The following is an 18,295-nucleotide window of genomic DNA, read 5'->3' on the forward strand; positions in this document are numbered from 1 at the left end:
TTGTTGAGGCGACATAGTATGTTGTGAACAGTCGACGCAGCCCCAGCCGCCTTTTTTTCGTTTTTGTTTGTTTAGGGTTTGTCCAGCAGCCTGAAAAGAAAATACAATTTTTTTCAGCTGTGTCTGTAAGAATGATTCGATATAAAGTTCTGCTCTGTAGTCACACCCACTGTGCATACAAGCTGACTTCATATCATATCTCAATAGCCCCATCACAACGAATCTATTTATTTTTCATTTATTTATTGTGCCCTCAGAGCCAAAGGCATTACAGAGGGGAGTGGGTTAACTAGGATAAACAACAATGAATATAATACGGTGAAAATAGATATTACAACATAAATTTCCTCCACAATAAAGCAAACAACATGCAGAAAACGTAAATAGTATAAAAACAAAGTATACAATACAGTGGATGCAGATATAACACACAGTCAACTTTCTTCCGAATAATCAATATTAGCTACAGCGTCGTGAAAGATTTTACAATCAGCAATGGCTGCAATATCGGGGGAAGGCGGTTCCATTCCACAGATGTGCGGGGAAGATAAGACTGAAAAGAAGATTTAGTGTGGCATGTTGGGATGCCAACCTTGCGGCGGTCATCGATGCGACGTGAAATGTATTAGGGGGTGACATGAAGTAGTCGTGAAGCGCAACGTGATGATTTAGCTTGTCGAATATTGTTAGGCGACTAATTTTGCGGCGAGATTGTAATGGTGGGAGTGAGACGTTAGATTTCATGGCTGTGATGCTTGCCGTACGGTTGTAATTTGCAAGAATAAAGGAAACGGAATTATTTTAGACTAATTCCAAGGAATATACGAGGTTTTCCTGCGTAGGGTCCCGTATTGATGCTGCGTATTCTAGTTTAGGTCGTACAAGTGTTTTATAGAGTATAAGTATAAGGGTTAAGGGAGCGGTAGAGAAATTGCAACGTAAGCATCCTAACATGCGGTTAACGTTATTAATCACGTAGTCAATATGAACAGACCGTGTTGAGTTTTGAGTGATATGAATTCCTAGGTACTTTTATGTTTTTACGCAATCAAGAGGAGTGCCAATAAGATAATATGAAGGAGGAGTGTTAGATGTCCGGGACACTCGCAAAGCTTTACATTTATTAGTGTTTAATTCCATATTACATGTAGTGCACCACTTTGACACCAAATTAAGATCTGACTGGAGAGTGTCAGTATCGTTGACGTTTATTTTCCGAAATATTACACAATCGTCAGCAAAAAGGTGAATGTTACAAGATATGGCAGAAGGAAGGTCATTAATATAGATTAAAAATAGGAGTGGCCCAAGGATCGATCCCCATGGAACACCAGATAGCGCGTTAGGAATCGGTGCATTAGTGTTGTTAGCATGCACAATTTGCCAACCGTTAAGAAGGAAAGATTTATTTCATTGGAAGGCGTTAGGATTGAGATTAAGATGACTCAGTTTATGTAGCAGCAATTTCTGGCACACTCTGTTAAAGGTTTTAGAAAAATACAAAAAATGCAGTCAGCGCAAGATGAGTTGTCAAATATGCGGTGTAGCTTATCATTAAAGGCAAGAATTGAGTTCCACAGGTGTATGCTTGACGAAAACCATGTTGCGCGGGCGTGAAATATGTATTCTCATCGAGAAATGTAACGACATTCTTGAAAATGATATGTTCTAGTAATCTGCAGCATGTTCTACTGAGCGAAATGGGACAAAAGTTTTGAGGGGAGTGCTTACCACCGGACTTTTGAAGTGGAACTACCTTCTCGATTTACCAATCGTTAGGAAGGCTTGCTGTCTCGGGTGACTCTTTAAAAAGTTTGGTTAAGATAACTGAAATATAAGCACAACTACTTTTTCTGAATTTAGCGTTAATCGCATCGAAACCAGGTGAAGAATCATTTTTTAAACATTCAATTAATTTGGCTACTCCAGGTGGATCAACAGTTATAGGTGATATTGTCGGGAACTTGTGGTGCGGTATGAAAGAAAGATTAACGCTTAAAATGGAGGAAAAGCTTTCAACGAATGTGTCATTCAGCACGCAAGCACAAAGATCATTAGGGATAAGTTTACCGGAGGCGTCTTTTAGTCTAATTAGTGGGTCGTTCGCAGGGAGTATAACGCGCCAAAATTTTTAACACTCGTTTTCAAAAAAGTTGGTAATGTGGCAGACAAAAAGTTAATCTTTGTACGTTTAATCGCGTTTACGTAAGCGTCGGAAGCAGACATGTACTTCGCCCATCATGCATTAGATGGTGAAAGCTACGCGCGACTGTATAGACGTTTCTTTTTGGTAGAGAATCGTCTGATGTGAGAGTTGTGCCATGTTGCTTGTGGATTAGAGGTGACGATGCGCTTAGGGATATACTTATCAGTTCGTGAACCTTCGTTTTGAATGATATCCAGTTATCCTTGACAGAGCAGTAGTCTGAGTTTGCAGTAAAGTAATCAACAAATGTGCCCAGTTCATTGTTAATTGCGGTGAAGTTGACGTGTTTGTAATCGAGAATGAATTTGTTCATTTTATTCTCTTTTGGACATAGTATTTTTACGCAAAAATTGAGCAGAACGTAATCACTGATGCCTGGAAGATATGTTATGTCAGTAGCTAACTCTTGATTAGTTGCTAGAATTAGATCAAGAGTGTTCGAAGCGTTATTTAGTGTCCTAGTGGCTTTTGTAACTGAGTTAGCGAAAATGTGGCGCATAGTTCTAGGAATTCTTTAGCCTAATTCTTCAGCGGCCCAATATTGCAAATGTATTCGTGAATGCTGGTCCTACATAGACCAAAGTGAAACCACATAGTTACAATATTGGACAGATTACGTATGCTGCTTGGTAGCCTAGCGCGAGCCTTATTTAAAATACATAGATGAGAGCTAATCTCATAAAAATCTGTTTCAATGCTATGGTTAGCTGAAAGCTCCTGTTAATAGATGGACCGTTCTTTTTTATCCAAGTATGAATATAATCAATAAAATGTGGCTTTAGAAGGTGCTAGAAAAGCATTAGAGTAGTTTTTTATCACAAGATATCACACACTGCATGCTTTCGGAAACTTTACAGAAAAGACAGCATGGCAATAGTGCTAAGATACATTTCATTGTCTCATGTAGTCGATATGAAAAGCGGCAATTCGACTTCGTGAAATTTACCGGCACCACCGTAATTTACAGCCACTTTAAGTAGAAAGAAATCGTAATATTATAGCAAATAATTCTCAATTTATTCACTACAACCAATTTATTACTGTGCAGGTGTATTTCTGAACGCCACTTGCATCATATTCCTTAGTTTATCTCGTCGCTGAATAATGGTGACAGCAGGAAATGCATCATCAATAGGTAACTGCACAATTGCCACCGAACATGTGGACTGCCACCGTGGCGATGCCAGGCATGAATCTTGAGCAATGATATGGTACTGATTCATGGCCTTCCTCTTTGTGTCTGTGCGGGAGGCACTGCTACATATGTTTCATTAGCATCAGCTTCACTTCGTATGGCGGTGAATAGCCATCCTACATTATCAATGCTAGGTTATACAGTCAGCCGAGTGGCGCATCATCTGTAGCCCTATTCTTGGTTGCCACTGAATAATGTGCGCTTTATGTGCTGTGATACCTCTCAGATACCTCTGAAAGGCATTAAAAGGCGAGGCAACTTGCGCCGCAAATGCTCAACTTCAAAAATTCTTTGCTCGCTTTAAACGAAAATTACCTCGATAATAATGTCAGTAATGAATCGCAATAAACTTCTCTACGTAACCCGCTATTGTTAGTATTTTTAATTGAACCACCTAAGGGTAAAATTAACGAGTGTTTTGGGGGTCAAAAAGCACTTTTTGCAATTTTTTTTAATTACGCAGTTTCATCACCTGTAACGTTTCTTATAGGTAGTAGACATCTAGAGAAACAAAGCAGCTTTTTCTGAATTTCCGACAGCTAGATGATATTCAACGGTTTGAACGTTTGTATTGAAAAAACAAGCCCAAGTAAGAGGTACCTAAATTAATTACTACAGAAGGAGGTCCTAAAGTGGAAACTGTTAGGGGGTCCTCCTGTTATTATTTGTAAATATGAAGCAAGATAAACATACGGCAGATAGCAACTACATAGCAGAAAACAGGTGCCGTCTCAATTAATATTCACAGCGAACAGTTAAAGCATTTCAAATTTTTAAAACACATTTTGCAAACACAAAAAGAGAACATATTCAAAACAAAAAACGACAAAAATAGCACATTTACATACTTCGTTGCGATTTTTTAAAAATATTTATGCCCTATGAATCTCCATGCTCCGAATTATATCGAAAGCTAGAATGTGTGCAAATGTCAAAAGAAATTGTGATGTGTTTTCTTAAAATTTGAATTTTTCATTAATTGTTCAGCAGTGCCTGGTTTCTCACCTTTTCTAAGTATTCAAACTGCCCTCACCTCACGAATAAATTTCTTTCGGCAAAAATATTTCAGGTTTTGATTACGCACATCAGAAGTTTCCATGAATTTTTTTCAACAAATTAGAGAGGGTCGAGCGCAAAGTCTGAGACGTTTGACGGGGAATGACCCTCGTGTGATATATTTCGCGATGCGTGAATTCTAGCTTAGTGCGCGTCTTAACGGCCAATGCAGCTTTGAGATTAAGCTGATTGGTAAGTGGTCAGTGATGACAGAGATGAGGTCCTTATTCCTCTGAGTTTCGTGTGATGTACCTGTAATAAACATGTCGATCAAGGAATATGTTACGGATGTAACGCGAGTGGGAGTTGTCAGAATATTACTATTATTATTGCATTCTAAGGGAATTATCAGCTCCTCTAGCAGTGCTTCAAATTTTGAAGATGGCGTTGTTTAAATCTCTATCGATAGGGCTTACATATACACAATAAAGTTTGCAAACGGCAATAAATCGCAATAAACCACAATAAATCGACTGTCTGTAAAAAAACAGCGAGTATATTATTTTCCTCCAGGATGCATAACGCTTCGTAATTGGCGTTTATTCTGCTATATTATGCAATTATTTTAAAACTGGGATGTAATGTGTGTATGGCCACACTGCATCCTCCCAAGCCTTTCTCTTCAGATACAAGTAATTGTAGTCGGACAACACTACACGTTTTGAATCATCAGCGTCCCAGGCTTCCGTGACTTCTAGTACGTCTACATTACCTCCGCATGATTCCAGCAAAAGCAGTATGTCATGCTATTTTCCCCGAATGGATTTAGCACAGGGTCACAATTGTCTGCTTCTAATCATGTTGGGAGCTTGCTGATCGATTTCGCGCAATTAAAGGACGAACTCCAACTCCCATATCTTGGACCTTGTAGGCATTTTGGACATTCTCTGACAAAATTTTCGAAAACTGGAAAATTGGAAGATGCTTTTATGGAAACATTTAAGGTAATGATCCATGCTTCTTATATATTGGGAAGTGTTTGTTTTAAATTGCTTCCATCGATCGCATCGAAAAGTTAAGGCTGCACAGAACACCAATGTTAAACACTTTTCACGTTAGCAAAAACGTTAATATATAGGACGTTGAATATTCCAAAATAGATCATATTCACTCTATTATTCAGATGATATAGATATGCGCACAATATAACCAGCTCCTATATATGGCCTTGAATTTACGAGAAAGCATTCGACTCGGTTGATACCTCAGCAGTCATACAGGCATAGCTGAATGAGTGCGTAAAAGAGCCTGATATGACAATACCAAAAAACACTCTATAATATATAAATTGCAATGAAGAAGACGACAGTTACCACCATCGAACACGATGAATAGATTCGGCCGGCCTCACCGATCGGCTGCCACGCGCGTTGGAAAGCTCGAGCATGCCCTGGAAGTCCGTACTGGTGGCGCCGTGGCTGGGCCAGTGTGTGCAACTGCTACGCCGCCAGCCCATTCAGCTCTACAATAAACCGCTCTTCACCTGGTGGAGGTTTGGCTTGCCGTCCTCGTACCGCCCTGGACATCCGCAACCGCACGCTACCGACCCCAGCTGTGCTCGCTCAGCCCGAAGCCAGCCACCAAGCCGTTCAGGTGGGCTCCCCCGTCATCTGCTCCGGTGCCGTCCGGCAGCGAGACCTAGTCGTTTTCAACGGACACTGCGATCAATATGTTGAAGCCTGGCTGGTCTCGTACTAGAGGTGAGGCGCCATAACAACTGGGACGACCGCATGGAACTCAACAACGTCATATTTTATCTGAGTGATGTCGCTAACCTCTAGTTTCGGAACCACGAGGCTGATATTTGAACCTAGGCTAATTTCCAGACGACGTTTGCAGAAGTTTTTGGCCGTCCCGCAGTACGGAAACTTCGCGCTGAGCAATGTTCGCGTGTTCAGGCTCAGCATTCGGGTGAGAGCTTCACCACCTACATCGAAGTTGTGGTCGATCTCTGCAAACGTGTCGACCCGTCTATGCCTGAGGCCGACAAGATCAAGCATATTATGAAGGGAATTGACGACGACGCTTTCCACATGCTGGTGGCGAAAAGTCCAACTACCGTCGCTTCCGTTTACAACCTCTGCCAGGGGTTGATAAGTTGCGCAAGCTGCGCCTTGGCGCTCGTCGCTCACCCGTCGTGCCTGGCGAGTTCATATCCGGCCTGGCCGTCAACAGTGACCTGTTGGGCCAAATCAAAGACTTCGTACGTGATGAGGTGGCCCGGCAGCTTTCGCTCCTCTCGGGCACACACTCTTCGTCCCCAGTCCTGACTCCTGAGGTGCGGCACACCATCGCCCAGGAAATAGCCGATGCACTTCCAGCTCGTCGGCAGCCGGTTACCGTGGCTCCTCAAGTCAACCTTCTCGAGATGCAGCCCGCTCCCGTTGTTGCACCTTCGGGCTACGGTGCAACCGTTGCGATGCATCCTGCCCCTATGCCTGGGCCTCTCACATATACCGAGGTCGTCGCACGCCCATCGCAGCCGGAGGCCTTGGCCTACGTTCCCGTACCTGTTGCTCCCCGACTCCACCCAGCGCCGGCTGCTCACAACCCTTGGCGCACGGCTGATAACCGGCCGATTTTGCTACGCTTGCGGTCTACCGGGCCATGTCGCGCGCCTCTGTCGCCGTACTCTGCCTGCCCCAACCTCTGCCGGCCTACACCCAGTCCTACCGCAACTTTCGCACACCTTCAGGACCACCACACCCAGCGCCCTCTTCTGACCCTGCTCCCGGCCGCCAGCCATTCGCTTCGCACCGCTCACCTTCCCCTCGCCGTCGCTCCTTGTCACCCACGCGGCGTTGCAGCGTTCACGCGGAACCGGAAAACTAGGAGCCGCAGTTCCTGGGGCACGCACACTTCAACCAGCTCAACTTCTCGCCTTTCCCCACCGAACTTTTTAAATGTGTTAGTTGATGGCGTTCGAGCACTAGCGCTTGTGAACACAGGTGCTACCGTTTCTGTTAAATCAGAAAAATTCTGTCGTTCGCTGCGTAACGTCACCACCACACCATCAGGAATATCTCTTTGCACCACTAGCGCCGAAACTATTCATCCTTCCGCTGCTTGTACAGCACGTGTCATCATCGCGGACGTTTTGTATGACGTCGAATTTTTAGTACTCAGTTCCTGCTCCCACGACATCACCCTTGGTTGGGATTTTCTATCCTGCCATCATGCCGCCATAGACCGTGCCCGTGCTCATGTGGCATTCTCCGTGCTCCCTGATACGCTCGCCGATGACCCGCTGTCTCGCTCTGGTACCAAACTTGTTGTTGCCGCGGACACCGATGTCCCCCCCCCCCCCCCGCTAATACGATGCTCGTTCCCGTGTCCGGCACCTCTGGGTCCAGCGAGACTGTACTCTTCGCGCTTTCGCCCGTCCTCGCTTCTCGGCGACACCTACCTCTCCCATTTGCCGTCCTCGACATACGCCACGGTGCCACCGAACTCGTCGTCTCGAATCCCTCGCCCTATCAGTTCCCCTTGCTCCGTGCAGAATGTCTTGAACACATTGAACACCTTGACCTGCTCATGTCCTTCGACGATGACGCTCTTTGCGGTGGTACCTCCGTCACCGCCCTCACACCGCCTAGTGCTGACTCTGACCCGATGTCCAAGGAAATATTTCACCGTTCAGCGGCCAGCGACCTTGACCCAGCTCACCGCGAGAAGCTCCTTGCCCTGCTTCACAAGTTCCGCTCTTCCTTCGACCACCAGACAACTTCTTTGGGCCGCGCGACCACCGTCGTTCACCGCATTCATACAGGCCCTCATGCCCTCTGCACCACCGCCACTACCGTGTGTCGCCTCCAGAGCGCCGCGTCATCGCTGAACAGGTTGACGATATACTGCACCGTGGCGTTATCCAGTCCTCTTCTTGTCTCTGGTCGTCGCCCGTCATGCTCGTCAAAAAGAAGGATGGTTCGATTTGGTTCTGTGTTGATTATCGTCGCCTAGAAAACATTACGCGCTAAGACGTCTACCCACTACCCCGTATTGATGACGCCATCGACTGTTAGCAAGAAGCCGAGTTCTCCCTGGATCTCTGTTCCGGCTATTGGCAGGTCCCCATGGCCGTATCTGACCGCCCGCAAACAGCTTTTGTCACCCCTGACGGCCTCTGTGAATTACACGCGATGCCAGCCGGCCTCTGTAACGCTCCTGCAACGTTTGAGCGCATGATGGCAAAAATCTTGCGTGGCCTCAAATGGCACATTTGCCTATGCTATTCAGACGATGTTGTTTTTTCGCCTGATTTTCCGACACACCTCGAGCGCTTGCACAAGATACTGCGCTCTCTCCCCGATGCTGGTCTCCAACTCAACCTCAAGAATGTCGATTTTGTGCCCGCTAACTGACCATACTCGGCCATGTCGTCTCCAAAGATGGCATCCTGCCCGGTCCGTAGAAGCTTCGTGATGTCACAAACTTTCCCAAACCGACTACTGTTAAGGAGCTCCGAAGCTTCGTCGGCCTGTGCTCTTATTTTCGCCGCTTTGTGCGTAACTTTTTCTCTATCTTCGCCCCGCTTACGAAGCTCCTAAATGGGCCCGCTGATCTGTCTGCATGGAACTCAACCTGCGACGCTGCTTTCGCTACCTTCTGCCGTTTCTGACTTTACAACCGGTCCTGCGCCATTACGACCCCAGTGCGCCAACCGAGTTCCACACCGACGCCAGCGGCGTAGGCCTCGGAGCCGTCCTTGCCCAGCGTAAGGCCAGCTTTTCTGAATACGTTGTTGCTTACGCCAGTCGTACGCTCAGGAAAGGTGAATCTAATACTGTTACGGAAAAGTAGTGCCTCGCCATAGTGTGGGCACTCACAAAAATCCGCCCTTGCCCTTATGGCCACCCCATCGACGTCGTTACTCACCACCATGCCCTCTGCTGGTTGGCTACCCTCAAAAGACCCTTCTTGACGCCTAGGCCGCTGGGCCCTTCGTCGTAAGGAATACGATAACGCCGTATATCGGTCGCGCCGCAATCATTCTGACGCTGACGCCTTGTCGCGCTCACCTCTGCTATCTCCTACGCCCTTTTCGTCCTTGTCCGCCTCGGCGCTGGCCGCGCTCACTGCCACGGACCTCCCCGTAGAACAGCGTCGAGATCCATGGATTTCTTCGCTCCTAGATGCCCTCAATACGCCGACTACGGCTTCATTACCTCAGGCCCTTCGTCGTCAAGCTTCTCATTTCACGATTCGCGACTATCTACTATATCGCCGATACTATCACCCGGATGGCCGCAAATGACTCTTGGTTATACCTCGCCAGCTTCGCTCAGAAGTTTGTGCGCATCACCATTCCGACCCAAAAAGCGCTCATGCAGGATTGCTGAAAACCTACGAACGTCTGCGGCAGCGATACTACTGGCGTGGAATGTACAATTTTGTCCGCCGTTATATACGCTCCTGCATTGCCTGTCAGCAGCGCAAGTCCGCTCCTCGCCCGTCCCCCTGCCCGCTACAGCCATTGCCTTGCCCAGCTCGCCCCTTCGATCGCGTGGGCATCGATCTCTATGGTCCCCTGCCGTCCACGCCTGCTGGGAATCGTTGGATTATAGTTGCCGTGGATGCCCTCCCCAGGTATGCGGAGACGGCAGCCCTGTCCTCTGCTAGTGCTGGGGGCGTCGCGTCCTTCCTCCTCCATCATTTCATCCTGCGTCACGGCGCCCCTCGGGAACTCCTCAGCGACCGCGACCGTGTATTCTTATCTGACGTCGTTCACGAGCTACCGGATGCGCGCCGCACCGTTCATCCCAAGACCACTGCCTACCATCCCCAAACGAATTGCCTCACTGAACGCTTCAACCGGACTTTCGGAGACGTGCTTGCCATGTACATTTCATGCGACGCCTCCAGTTTGGATCAAGTACTTCCATTCGTCACTTCTCCTTAAAATACTTGCTCTCAAACAACAACCGATTCTTCTCCGTTCTTTCTTTTATATGGCCGTCAACCTTCTTTTCTCCTGGATACCATCCTTCCGTACCACCCAGACAGCTCGGAATGTACTTCTCTCTGACGCTGCCCGCCATGCCGAGCAGTGCCGCCAGCTGGCTCGCCTGTTGACGAGTACCACTCAAGGCCTCCGCACATACACGAGTGACCGCGGCCAGTCCACCCATAACTTTCCCACTGACTCGCTCGTATGGTTGTCTGTGCCGCCTGCCTCCAAGTTTGCAGTTAAGTACCTCGGCCCTTACGGTGTCATGGAGCGCACGTCACCTATGAACTATACCATCGAGCCAGTGACCTCCGCTTCGGATCACCGCTGTCGGGGCCACAAAATTGTTCATGTCAGCCGGGCAAAGCCGTACTACGACCCCCTTGTCATCTCTTCGCCATGAGTCACCAGGATGGCTCCCTCTTGACGCCAGGGCAGTTGCAATGAAGAAGACAGCAGTGACCTCCATCGACGACGATGAAGAGATTCGGCCGGCCTCGGCAACCGGCTTCCACGCGCGTTGGAGAGCTCGAGCACGCTCTGGAAGTCCGTACTGGTGCCGCCGCTGCTGCGTAAGTTTGTGCAACTGCTACGCCGCCAGCCCTTTCTGCTCTACTATAATCAGTAATATATATATATATATATATATATATATATATATATATATATATACTTATGAAGGGAGACAACAGTCACCGAAACCAAGGTGCATAGGGGAACGTTATTTTTTCAAGCCCTGCAAGCTGCGCTACGCCGCGGGTCGAAGGAACAACTTGTTGCTGAGATCCGTCTACTGTACCACGGCACCGTTTCCAAAGGTCATGACATCATTTTTCAATGGCTGCCAGGACACTGTGGTATTAACGGTAATTACCAGGCCGATGCGGCTGCGCGTTCGGCTCACAACGACGGACTTCCAGTGAGGATCCCAATATCAAGACCTGACGCGGCGTGTGGGCTTCTCCCTTTGGCGCTGGAGCTCACACTTTTAGCGTGGAACACGGGAGAGGTTTGCAACCTCCGCCTCAAGGCACTGGACCCTGGACTGCGCCTTCGTCTTCCACGTCATTTAGCACGTCACGACGCAACATTGTTATGCCGTTTATGGATAGGCGGTGCTTTTACCAACAACTATGCTTTCCTGATAGGGATGCACGACAGTCCTGTCTGTGAAAGCTGCGGTTGTGAGGAGACCATCGCTCATCTCTGTGAGTGCCCTGCATTTGCGAGTGCAAGACTTACACTGTGGTGTGACCTGGACCGCCTCGATTCTCGCCCATTAACAGAGCAAAAGATCCTCGGTCCATGGCCACAGCAGTCGACTGCCCTCAAGGCATATAAGGCACTCTTTGCCTACTTGAGAGCGACTGGATTGAGTGACAAATTGTGACAGCGTTGTGCGTGTGTGTGTGTGTGTGTGTGTGTGTGTGTGTTATGCCTTTTTCCCCTTCTCTCTTCCTCCTTTTAGCCCCCTAATTCCTCTTCCCCAGTGCAGGGTAGCCAACCGGAACCCCATTCTGGTTAACATCCCTGTCTTTCCCTCCTCCTCTTTATCTATCGATTCTGGCAGTCTTGATGCCACAGGTTGCTTAAGAGGGCTCTCGCAGAGATTCCGCCCTCGCCGTTAGAAGACGTTCCACGTCACGCTCGCGGTATTACAGGAGGTGCTACGTCCGCCGCTATGGACGAGGGTGGCGCTGTTGAACACTCTCTAGGTACGCGTACACCAAATAAACATAAATGCCCACGAAAGCAGCAGATTGGACAGCCGTTGCCGTAGCTCATTTGATAAGAGCACCGGACGCGATATTCGGAGGTCGTGGGTTCGAATCCCACCGGCGGCATGGTTGTTTTTTCGGCTGCTTTATGAGTAATTTTCTTTAAGCGATTTATTAATCTAAGTAATATTATCCCACTAATAAGCAGAACACATTAAAAAAAATAACGTTCCCCTATTTACCTTGGTTTCGGTGAGTGTTGGCTCCCTTCATAAGTTTGTTAAACGGGCCTCTCATTTACTTTCCTTGTATATATATATATATATATATATATATGTATATATATATATATATATATATATATATATATATATATATATATATATATATATATATATATATCAGCAGACAAGCTGCCGCGGTGGCTAAGTGGTTGCGGCGCTCGGCTGCTGTCCCGAAAGACCGGGTTCGATCCCGGCCGCGGCGGTCAATTTCGATGGAGGCGAAATTCTAGAGGTCCGTGTACTGTGCGATGTCAGTGCACGTTAAAGAACCCCAGGTGGTCGAAATCTGCGGAGCCCTTCACTACGGCGTCTCTCATAGCCTGAGTCGCTTTGGGACGTTAAACCCCCATAAACCAAACCAAACCATATATTAGCAGACAAAGTTAAGGAAATTAGGGGCTCGTTTGACAAACTTATGAAGGGAGCCAACAGTCACCGAAACAAAGGTGCATAGGGGAATGTTTAATTTTTTTTTCAATGTGTAGTGCTGATCAGTGGGATAATAATACTTCGATTAATCTTTTGCTTAAAGAAAATTACTTATAAAGCAGCAGAAAGAACAACAATGCCGCCGGTGGGATCCGAACCCACGACCTCCGAATATCGCGTCCGGTGCTCTACCAACTGAGCTACGGCGACGGCTGTCCAATCTGCTGCTCTCGTGGGTATTTATGTTTTAATGGGTGTAAGCGAACCCTGAAAGTGTTCACCAGCGCCACCCTCGTCCATAGGGGTGGACGCAGCACGTCCTGTATTACCGCGAGTGTGACGTGGAACGTCATCTAACGGCGAGGGCGGAAAGCCCTCTTATGCTACCTATGGCATCAAGGCTACCAGAACCGAGACCCTCGTTAAGCTATTAGCAGACAAAGATAAGGAAATGAGGGGCTCGTTTGACAAACTTATGAAGGGAGCCAACAGTCGCCGAAACAAAGGTGCATAGGGGAATGTTTTATTTTTTAAATGTGTAGGGCTGATCAGTGGGATAATATTACTTCGATTAATCTATTACGTAAAGAAAATTGCTTATAAAGCGGCAGAAAAAACAACCACTCCACCGGTGGGATCCGAACCCACGACCTCCGAATATCGCGTCCGGTGCTCTACAACTGAGCTGCGGCGACGGCTTTCCAGTCTGCTGCTCTCGTGAGTATTTATGTTTATTGGGTGTAAGGGAACCTTGAGAGTGTTCACCAGCGCCACCCTCGTCCATAGGGGTGGGCGCAGCACGTCCTGTATTACCGCGAGTGTGACGTGGAACGTCATCTAACGGCGAGGGTGGAAACTGTGTGAGAGCCCTCTTATGCTACCTATGGCATCAAGACTGCCAGAACCGAGCCCCTCGTTAAGCTATTAGCAGACAAAGTTAAGGAAATGAGGGGCTCGTTTGACAAACTTATGAAGGGAGCCAACAGTCACCGAAACCAAGGTGCATTGGGGAATGTTTAATTTTTTTAATGTGTAGTGCTGATCAGTGGGATAATAATACTTCGATTAATCTATTGCTGGAAGGAAATTACTTATAAAGCAGCAGAAAAAACAACCATGCCGGCGGTGAGATACGAACCCACGACTTCCGTATATATATATATATATATATATATATATATATATATATATATATATATATATATATATATATATATATATATATATATATATATATATATATATATATATATATATATATATATATATATATATATATATATATATATTGTCAAGGCGTTTATTTGAAGCACAGGTCGGTTGATCTTGGTTGACCGGCGACACGAAGGGCACACTCACAGGCGTCGTTCGAAAAACCCAGCTGCACTTCGTCTGCTTCTTCGTTGACCCGCTTGAACTCGTCCGCTTCATCGCTGCGCTGCGCCTGTCGGTCCCATTACAATTACTCTCCCTCCGAAAAAGGAGCCATCCTGGCGACTTACGGAGAGGAGAGGATGGGCGGGTCATTGTAAGGCTTGAGGCGCTCAACGTGCACAGTTTCGCGGCCCCGCCGACGGTGGTCCGAAGAGGGAACGAGCGGCTCAACGATATAAGTCACCGGAGAAGTTTGGTGGACAACCCGGTAAGGTCCGTGAAAGCGAGACAGTAGTTTCGTGGCGAGGCCGGGAGTGGAGGAAGGCACCCAGAGCCAAACGAGGGCGCCAGATGGGTATGACGCTGGAGGGTCCGGGGAATCCCGACGGTGCTTCTGATCCCATTGTTGCTGTGTGGTGAAAGAGCGGGCAAGTTGCCGGCATTCTTCGGCATACAGGTGTGCTTCGGAGAGTAAGGTGGTCTCGGAAGGGTCAGGGTGATAAGGAAGGATGGTGTCCATGGTGGATGTAGGCTCCCGGCCATATAAGAGGAAGAAAGGAGAAAACCCCGTTGTTGTCTGAGTAGCTGTGTTATACGCGTACGTGACGAACGGGAGCACTTGATCCCAGTTGGAGTGGGCGGTATCAACGTACATGGCGAACATGTCACTCAGAGTGCGGTTGAACCGCTCAGTCATGCCGTTGGTCTGGGGGTGATAGGCGCTGGTGTAGCGATGAACGATTTGGCATTGTTTGAGCAGAGCCTCGACGGCGTCCGAGAGAAAAACACGGCCGCGGTCACTTAGAAGTTCTTTCGGGGCGCCGTGACGAAGAACAAGACTGTGTAGAATGAAGTGAGCGACATCGTTTGCGGTAGCAGATTTGAGAGCCGACGTTTCGACGTAACGGGTGAGATGGTCAACGGCAACGATGATCCACCGATTATTAGCCGAAGTAGTTGGAAGCGGGCCATAAAGATCAATGCCGACGCGGTCAAAGGGACGGCCAGGGCAAGGTAATGGCTGCAAAGGAGCGGCGGCGGGGTGGGGAGGTTTCTTGCGACGTTGGCAGGCGGTGCATGACCGAATGTATTGACGTATGTAGCGGTACATACCTCGCCAGTAGAATCGCTGACGAAGGCGAGCATATGTTTTCAGTACACCGGCGTGGCCGCATTGTGGAGCGGCGTGAAAAGAGGCACAGATTGTAGCACGGAGGTGTCGAGGGATGACCAACAGCCACTTCCGGCCGTCGGGGAGGTAATTACGGCGGTATAAGAGGCCATCACGAACGGCGAAGTGGTGGGCTTGGCGGCGAAGGGTCCGGGTCGAATGATGCGGCGAGGGAGTGCTCAGGAAGTTTAGCAGCGAGGTGATCCAAGGATCCTTCAGTTGTTCGGAGAGCATATCAGGGATGTTGAACGAAGAGAATTCGTAGGCACAGACGAGGGCAGAGGTTGACTCGCATGGGAGTGGTGAACGAGAAAGGGCGTCGGCGTCCGAGTGCTTGCGGCCGGAGCGATAAATGACGTGTATATCAAACTCCTGAAGACGTAAAGCCCAGCGGGCGAGTCGGCCAGAAGGATCTTTGAGGGAGGATAGCCAGCATAGGGCGTGGTGGTCTGTGACGACATAGAAGGGCCGGCCGTAAAGGTAAGGGCGGAACTTGCCAATTGCCCAAATGATGGCGAGACATGCTTTTTCTGTGACAGAATAGTTTGATTCCGCCTTGGTGAGGGCGCGGCTGGCGTAAGCGACGACGTATTCCGGATACCCAGGCTTTCGCTGGGCAAGAACTGCGCCCAAGCCCACACCGCTCGCGTCAGTGTGAACTTCTGTCGGACAGGCGGGATCAAAATGGCGAAGGATGGGGGGAGAGATCAGCAGGCGGCGTAAAGTGCTGAACGCGGTATCGCAGGCGGGGGACCAAGACAAAAGGTTCGGGCTGCCGGCAAGAAGCTGCGTTAAAGGGGCGATGATACTGGCGAAATTTCGGATGAAGCGGCGAAAAGATGAGCATAAGCCTATAAAACTGCGAAGTTCTTTTAAGGTGGTTGGTTTGGGGAAGTCAGCGACGGCGCGAAGTTTGGCTGGGTCAGGTAGAACGCCGTCTTTGGAGATGACATGGCCTAATATTGTGAGCTGCGTTGCACCGAAGTAACATTTTTTCAAGTTTAGTTGGAGGCCGGCGTCAGTAAGGCTAGGGGGTACGCGCTGAAGGTGGTGCAGATGGGAAGGAAAATCTTTGGAAAAAACGACCATGTCATCTAGGTAACACAGACAAGTTTCCCATTTGAGGCCACTGAGAATAGTGTCCATCATCCTTTCGAATGTGGCTGGAGCATTGCAGAGGCCGAATGGCATCACATTGAACTCATACAAGCCGTCTGGGGTGACGAAAGCGGTTTTCGGCCTGTCGTTCGCTGCCATCGGGACCTGCCAGTAGCCGGAGCGTAAGTCGAGGGATGAAAAATACTCCGCTCCCTGCAAGCAATCCAGTGCGTCGTCGATTCGGGGTAGAGGATAAACATCCTTGCGTGTGATCTTGTTGAGACGGCGGTAGTCCACACAGAACCTGATGGAGCCATCTTTTTTCGTCACCAAGACAACAGGAGAGGCCCAAGGGCTGCGAGAAGGCTTTATTATGCCGCGCCGAAGCATGTCGTCAACATTGTCACGGATGACGCGGCGCTCGCTCGGCGAGACTCGGTACGGTCGCTGACGCAAGGGTGCGTGGGTACCAGTGTCAATTGTGTGAGAGACGGCCAATGCGCGCCCCAAGGAGGGCTGGGAAAGGTCGAAAGAGTGGCGGAAGCGGCAGAGAAGTTCCAAGATTTGGTCACGGTAAGCGGACGGAAGGTCGGGAGCGATGTTACGACGAAAGACGTCGATGGAAATCGGATCGGGCGCTGCCGCACAACAGGCTAAGGCAGTAACTGGGGAGCAGGCACGGGTATCGGAGAACTCGGAAGCAAGAGCAGTGTCCAGTTCTTCAATAGAGCCGAGGCATTCGCCGCGAAGAACAAACGACGGGCAAGAAAATGGGTTGGTGACATAGATGGCGCAGTGGCCATCGGAAATCGAGACAACGGCGAATGGAATGAGGAGGCGCTGATGGCGAGTGGCTGCTGCGGTAGGTGTGAAAAGAACAGGGCCGCTGAGGAAAGAGTCGGGGCGGAGCGGAATGAGGGCTGAAGAGGAGGGAGGTATGTCGGTGTCGGCAGCTACAAGAAGCTTAGCGGAGCGCACAGGTAGGTCACGCAACGAAACATCACACAGGGGAGAAAGCTCAAGTTCCGCACGGGCACAATCAATCACAGCACGGGGGGTCGAGAGGAAATCGCAGCCGAGGATGACATCGTGAGAGCAGGCGGTCAGCACAACAAACTCGATGGTATAGGCGACGTCGTTTATAGAAACGCGGACCGTGCAGGCTGCGATGGGGTGGATGCGCTGAGAGGTGGCCGTACGTAGTGAAAAGTCAGACAGCGGCGTTGTCACCTTACGAAGTTTGCGGCGAAGAGCATCACTAATTACGGACACTGCAGCACCCGTGTCGACGAGCGCGAGAACGGGGACGCCTTCAACAGACACCTCAATCACGTTAGCAGGAGAACACGGAGGACTTAAAAAGTTGGCAAAACACGCAGTTCTTGCCTCCTGAACTGCGGCAGTCAGTTTTCCTCTGGGAGAGAGTCCGGGCGGCGGAGCATCGGAGAAATGGAACGTCGACGAGGGGAAGGCGAGCGGCGAGTAGGGTACTGGGAGCGATGTGTAGAGGAGGCAGAAGAGACATTAGGCAAGGGCGGCCCGGAATCGTAGCGGAAATTGCGCATGAAATCGCCAGAACGAGGAGATCGCTGACGGCAAAAGCGTGCGACATGGCCCGGAAGACCGCAGGAATAGCATATCGGTCGATTGTCCTCGGTACGCAAGGGGTTCGTAGGGTTTCGGCGGGGTCGACGAACCGGGGCCTGCGGCGGGGGTATAGACGGCGGTGGAGCATAAAAGGCCGGGCTGCTAGGGTAGGCGGCAGAGGTGAGCTGAGATGGGAAGGGAGCTGAGATCGAGCACGAAGACGTTGCTCG

The 18,295-nt window shown here is 49.1% G+C and overlaps 1 protein-coding gene across 1 annotated transcript in view; it reads left to right on the top strand.

The window, feature by feature from the left end:
* The window catches only part of LOC144120133 (venom metalloproteinase BumaMPs1-like), a 73,268-nt gene that overhangs the window by 35,854 nt on the left and 19,119 nt on the right, over nucleotides 1-18,295 (top strand). The window lies entirely within an intron of this gene.

The sequence above is a fragment of the Amblyomma americanum genome, chromosome 2 (genome assembly GCF_052857255.1).
Source record: "Amblyomma americanum isolate KBUSLIRL-KWMA chromosome 2, ASM5285725v1, whole genome shotgun sequence".
In the NCBI taxonomy this organism is placed as follows: Eukaryota; Metazoa; Arthropoda; class Arachnida; order Ixodida; family Ixodidae; genus Amblyomma; species Amblyomma americanum.